A 7,437-nucleotide genomic window follows, 5' to 3' on the forward strand; every position below is an offset into this window, starting at 1 on the left:
TAGCCCTCTCCAGTGTCTATATAAACTCAAGGGTTTTAGTCCGTAGGACGAACAACAATCATACCATAGGCTAGCTTCTAGGGTTTAGCCTCCTTGATCTCGTGGTAGATCTACTCTTGTACTACCCATATCATCAATATTAATCAAGCAGGAGTAGGGTTTTACCTCCATTGAGAGGGCCCGAACCTGGGTAAAAACAACGTGTTCCTTGTCTCCTGTTACCATCCGCCTAGACGCACAGTTCGGGACCCCCTACCTGAGATCCACCGGTTTTGACACTGACAATAACCATACCCTCGAAATCACTTATATCTTTGCTTGCTAGATGCTTGCTCTTTTGCTATGCCTATGCTACGATACCTACCACTTGCTTATCATGCCTCCCATATTGCCATGTCAAACCTCTAACCCACCTTGTCCTAGCAAACCGTTGTTTGGCTATGTTACCGCTTTGCTCAGCCCCTGTTATAGTGTTGCTAGTTGCAGGTGATGATTAGAGATCGTTCCTTGTTGGAACATGTTTATTGTTGGGATATCAGAATATTATCTTGTTTATCTTAATGCACCTATATACTTGGTAAAGGGTGGAAGGCTCAGCCTTATGCCTGGTGATTTGTTCCACTCTTGCCGCCCTAGTTTCCGTCATATCGGTGTTATGTTCCCGGATTTTGCGTTCCTTACACGGTTGGGTTATAATGGGAACCCCTTGACACTTCGCCTTGAATAAAACTCCTCCAGCATGGCCCAACATTGGTTTTACCATTCGCCACCTAGCCTCTTTTTCCCTTGGGTTCCACGGACTCAAGGGTCATCTTTATTTAAACCCTCGGGCCAGTGCTCCTCTGAGTGTTGGTCCAACCTGTTAGCTGCCGGTGGCCACCAGGGGAAACTCTGGGATGGCCTACTGGAACCTTGGACAATCCGGTGTGCCCTGAGAACGAGATATGTGCAGCTCCTATCGGGATTTGTCGGCACATTCGGGTGGCTTTGCTGGTTTAGTTTTACCATTGTCGAGATGTCATGTAAACGGGATGCCGAGTCTGATCGGATTGTCTTGGGAGAAGGAATATCCTTCGTTGACCATGAGAGCTTGTGATGGGCTAAGTTGGGACTCCCCTGCAGGGATTTGAACTTTCGAAAGTCGTGCCCGCGGTTATGGGCAGATGGGAATTTGTTAATGTCCGGTTGTAGAAAACATGAAACTTATCTTAATTAAAATGCACGAACCGCGTGTGTAACCATGATGGTCTCTTCTAGGCGGAGTCCGGGAAGTGAACACGGTGTTGGAGTAATGCTTGACGTAGGTTGTTCTAGGATCACTTCTTGATCATAGTTGTTCGACCGTGCTTTTGCCTTCTCTTCTCTCTCTCTTTTGCTAATATGTTAGACACCAAATATGCTAGTCGCTTGCTGCAGCTCCACATCATACCTTTACCCTTCCTATGAGCTTAAATAGTCTTGATCGCGAGGGTGTGAGATTGCTGAGTCCCCGTGACTCACAAATTCCTTCCAAAACCAGATGCAGTGACCGATGATACCGCTCTAGATGATATGACCGAGCTCAAGTGGGAGTTCGATGAAGACTCTCGTCGTTACTACATGTCTTTCCCAAATGATCAGTAGTGGGCCAAGTTGGGGCGATCGGGGACTTTGTCGCATTTGGGGGTTGTTCTTTATTTTGGTTCCGTAGTCGGAACTTGAGTGTATTGGATGAATGTAATGACTTATTTATGTATTTGTGTGACATGGCGATTGTAAGCTAACTATGTATCCTTTCCCCTTTATTTATTTACATGGGTTGTTGTGAAGATTACCACACTTGCGACATTTTTTTCAATGCGGTTATGCCTCTAAGTCGTGCTTCGACACGTGGGAGATATAGCCGCATCAAGGGCATTACAGCTAACCACTATCTAATTCCTCATCTCTAGGTTTTTTTTCTCTTGGTGGATTTTAAACTCAAATCGCTTAGAGAGTTGGTTGCTCAACAATCTTCTCAGAATCAATCAGAGCAGCCGCTGGAAAAAGGCGACACACGATGGCTATTTATAGCCGCAGCCTTCCTAGATGGGAAATGACCATTTTGGACGCACTGTCCAGCCAATGGACAACCGACACGTTCACAACGGCCGGATTTCGGAGCGACAATAACATTACTTGAGGAACAAGTAATGCTAACTCCTCAACCTGAGACAAATCTCTCGCAGCGAAGATCACAGTCTCTTGCTGGCAAGTATTTGCTCAGAACACATAGAGATTTATCTCACAATTTTCATAGGATTTTGGTTTACGATCATAGAATCAAAGTTTCGAATGCTATGCCCCTCTTCATAGTACGGTGGTCCTATGACTCAATAAAAAGAAGAAGAACAATGAAACAAATGCTATGTCTTCACTTCGTCTTCATTCTCCTTGGATGCAGTCATTTTCTTCGGACAGACACCGAACCAATTGCTTCACTTCAGCAATTTTTAGGGGTCACTCTTGTTAGCATCATCTTTGGTGATAACCTTCTCTGCAACACAGGGAGATTATCTTCATCGTTTGCATCAAACTCCTCGATATCTCACGGACCTATTACTCTGTGTGCACTAGCAAACACATAAGTCCCATTCTATTTATGTCAACAAACTGCAAAACATAAGGGGCCTATCATTGCACCAAAAAGTAGACCGACTCCTGCCTGCATCTACTACTATTACTCCACACATCGACCGCTATCCAGCAAGCATCTGGTGTATTAAGTTAACAAGAACGGAGTAATGCCTTAAGCAAGATGACATGATGTAGAGGGATAGATCCAATCAATATGAACAAACCCCATCTTTTTATCCTTAATGGCAACAATACAAATATGTGTCATCAAGCATTGCAATACCGTTTGTGCTCACTTTTTTTACTTGCAACCTTGCTGTTTTTTATTGTTCCTAGTACAAAAATCAATATCTACTATAATTACTACACTTGTATCACCGTCTCTTGGTTGAACTAGTGCACCTATATAATTTACCATTGTATTTGGTGTGTTGGGGACACAAGAGAGTCTTTGTCTGGTTACAGGGTTGTTTGAGACAGACCATCTTCATCCTGTGCCTCCCGTGGATTGATAAACCTTAGGTCATCCACTTGAGAGAAATTTGCAACTGTCCTACAGAACTCTGTGCTTGGAGGCCCAATACGATTCTACAAGAACAAGTTGTGTAGTAGACATCACCCATCATAAGAATAAACAAGCCAAGTTCTGTAATGAAAAATACCCACTAGTAATATATTAAGTGGCAAAGTAGGAGACTCTCTATCATGAATAACATGGTGCTACTTTGAAGCACAAATGTGGAAAAGGATATTAACATTGTCCCTTCTCTCTTTTCTCTCATTTTTTATTTTTGTTGGGCTCTTTGGCGTCTTTTTTTCTTGCGCTCATTTGGCCTCTTTTTTATTTTATTTTGGGCTCATTTGGCCTCTTTTTTATTCTTCACATGCGACAATGCTCTAAAAATTAATATGACCATCACACTTCTATTTACTTACAACTCAAAAGGAAATTACAACTCAATACTAGAACAAAAATATTACTCTATATGAATGCCTCCGGCGGTATCGGGATGTGCAATGATCTAGCGTGACATGTATAGAAAATATGAATGATGGCGGAGCCACAAATACTATGTCAACTATATGATCATGCAAAGCAATATGACAATGATGATATGTATCATAATAAAATGGAACGGTGGAAGTTGCATGACAATATATCTCCAAATGGCTATGGAAATGCCATAATAGGTAGGTATGGTGGCTGTTTCGAGGAAGATATAAGGAGGCTTAATTGTGATAGAGCGTATCATATCACGGGGTTTGGATACACCAAGGAAGTTTGTACCACAACTCAAGGTGAGAAGGGGCAATTTACGGTACCAAAGAGGCTGGCAAAATGCGAAAAGGTAAGAGTGCGTATAATCCATGGACTCACATTAGTCATAAAGAACTCATATACTTATTACAAGAATTTATTTGCCCTTGAAGCAAAGTACTAGTATGCATGCCCCTAGGGGGATAGATTTGTAGGAAAATACCATCACTCGTCCCCGACTGCCACTCATAAGGAAGACAATCAATAATAAATCATGCTCCAATTTCATAGCATAACGAGAGACCATACGTGCATGCTTCGGGAATCACAAAATTTAACACCAATATTCTTACTAAGCCACAATTACTCATTAGCATGACTCTAATATCACCATATTTATATCTCAAAAGAAATGCAAGGAATCAAACTTCTCATATATTCAATGATCTTCATGGAAGTTTTTATTATATCCCTCTTGATTACCCATCATATTAGGACTAAATTCATAACCCAAGCAAATTGCCATACTATTTATAAGACTCCCAAAATATATAAGTGAATCATGAGAGTTCATCAATTTCTTTAAAATATAGCCACCTTCATGCTCTAAAAGACATAAGTGAAGCACTAGAGCAACTCCCTAGCTCAAAAGATATAAGTGAAGTACAAGCAGTATTCTAATGAATTCACGATTAATATGTGTCCCTCTCGAAAAGGTGTGTCCAGCAAGGATTATTGTGGAAAACTAAAAAGAAAATAAAGCAAGGACTCATATAATACATGACACTCCAAGCAAAACAGATATCATGTAGTGAATAAAAATATAGCCACAGGTAATTTACTAGTGGATTGTAGATAAAAGAGGGGATGCCATCCGGGGCATCCCCAAGCTTAGACGCTTGGTTGTCCTTGAATATTACCTTGGGGTGCCTTGGTCATCTAAAATCTTGGGCTCTTTCCACCCCTTATTCATTAGCCAATCGAAAATTCACTCAATACTTGAAAACTTCACAACACAAAACTCAACAGAAAACTCATGAGATTCATTAGTGAAATAAAGCAAATCACCACTTTTAGGTACTGTTGTAAAATCATTCCAATTTTATATTTGCATTATATCTACTGTATTCTAACTTCACCATGGTTCATACCCCCTGATACAACCCATAGATTCATCAAAAAAAGTGAACAAAACAATGAAAACAGAATCTGTCAAAAACATAATAGTTAGTAGTAACCTAGACTTTGGACAAACTTCCGTAACTCCAAAAATTCTGAAAACTTAGGACAAGGTGGGAAATTTGTAAATCAAGAAACTGTAAAAAATTCAGAATTTTTCGTCACTCCAGTCATTTTTAATTTTTTTGCTACTAGACGTAAAAGTTTTTGTTTCTTCACAAAATCAAATCAACAATCTTCGAAACCATCCCAAAGGTCTTACTTGGCAAAACCACTAATTTTAACACAAGAAAACAATCATAGCAAAAGTATAATGGTATATTTATTGCAAAATAGAAGAAAAAACAAGAAATATAAAAAACCATTTGGTTGCCTCCCAACAAGCGTTATCGTTTTACGCCCCTAGCTAGGCATATTGCATAGATCTTGGTTTTGTCATATTTGGTATTCAAGCCCGCAGATGCATTTTTATAGGGTGGTTTTTAAAATATTACATGAAACACGTCATCCATAGAGATTCTAGCATTAACAAGTTGCCCATCTGTATATCCCCCTTGATTACCGCCTACAGTCCAAGAATATTGTTGATTAATATCATTGAAAACCTGTTCGATCATACTCAAAGGAGGAACTTCCTTTTTAAGGTTCTCATCAAAGATGCGATCGTTATGCATTTAAACCTTAATAAATAATCACTATTATAAAGTATCTCATCTATCACCGGTTTTTGACGGTTCATAAAATAAAAGTGAAAGATTTCCCTAGCTTCCCGCACTATGTGATCAAACTCATTCATAAGGACAAGAGTGGCTATCTTTTTAGCTCTAGGATCTTTTATAACATGCAATTCATAAGACAATCTTTGCAAGGTAGGATGAGTATGAATAAATCTTCTCTCAAGTCTAAGAACAAGTGCGGCAATAGCTTCTTTGTAAGTTTTAGTTCTTTTAAGTATAGGAGTATCATTACAAGTCAAATTTCTAATGCAATTAAAGAATTCTTGGATGACACTTTTTCCTATAACATTCCCTTATCCCAAGACAAAAGTTTTAGCATCAATATTAGTGGAACTTCCAATTTTAGGAGTTCTACCATCATCTGTTTCTGCCATACCAAAATCATTCATGATGAAAGTCTCAAGGCAAGCAAATAAAGGATCAAACAAGAAAAAGGCAACCGGAAAGAAGGAAAATAAAAAAGGCAACTTTTTCTAAAAAAATGTTTTAGAAGTGGGGGAGAGGAAAACAAGAGGCAAATGGCAAATTATGTAAATGCAAGAGATGAGAGTTTATGATAGGTATTTGGTAGGCTTGATGTAGATCCTCCCCGGCAACGACGGCAGAAATTCTTCCTGCTACTTCTTGAGCTTGCATTGGTTTTTCCCTTGAAGAGGAAAGGGTGATGCAGTAAATTAGAAATAAGTATTTCCCATGGTTGACAACCAAGGTAGAAATCCGGTAGGAGGAACACACAAGTCCCGAATAGTTGCACCTGCACAAACAAAGAAATACTTGCACCCAACGCGATAAAGGGGTTGCCAATCCCTTCACGGTTACTTGCAAGGATGAGATCTGATAGTGATGGATATAGAAGATAAATAAAATTGCTAAATAAAATAAAAGTAAATAAATTTTAGCAAGGGATTTTGTGTTTTTGGTTTTCTAGATCTGAAAATAATATGATAAAAGATAGACTCGGGGGCCATAGTTTTCACTAGAGGCTTCTCTCTTGAAAGAAAGCATACGGCGGGTAAAGAAATTACTGTTGAGCAATTCATAGAGTAGTGCATAGTTATGAAAATATCGAAGGCAATGATCATGTATATAAGCATCACGTCCAAGACAAGTCAACCGACTCCTGCCTCCATCTACTACTATTACTCCACACATCAACCGCTATCGAACATGCATCTAGTGTATTAAGTTAACAAGAACGGAGTAATGCCTTAAGAAAGATGACACGATGTAGAGGGATAGATCCAATCAATATGAACAGATCCTACCTTTTTATCCTTAATGGCAACAATAAAAATATGTGTCATGTCCCCTTCTGTCACTGGGATTGAGCACCGCAAGATTGAACCCATTACAAAGCACCTCTCCCATTGCAAGGAAAATCAATCTAGTTGGGCCAACCAAATAAATAGATCAGAGAGAAATATAAAGCTATATAAATCATGCATAAAAGAGTTCAGAGAAGACTCAAATAATATTCATAGATAATCCGATCATAAATCCACAATTCATCGAATCTCAACAAACACACCGCAAAAGAAGATTTCATCGAATAGATCTCCAAGAACATCGAGGAGAACATTGTATTGAATATCAAAGAGAGAGAAGAAGCCATCTAGCTACTAGCTATGGACCCGTAGGTCTGTGGTAAACTACTCACACATCATCGGA

This window comes from Triticum aestivum, chromosome 6A (genome assembly GCF_018294505.1).
Source record: "Triticum aestivum cultivar Chinese Spring chromosome 6A, IWGSC CS RefSeq v2.1, whole genome shotgun sequence".
Lineage (NCBI taxonomy): Eukaryota > Viridiplantae > Streptophyta > Magnoliopsida > Poales > Poaceae > Triticum > Triticum aestivum.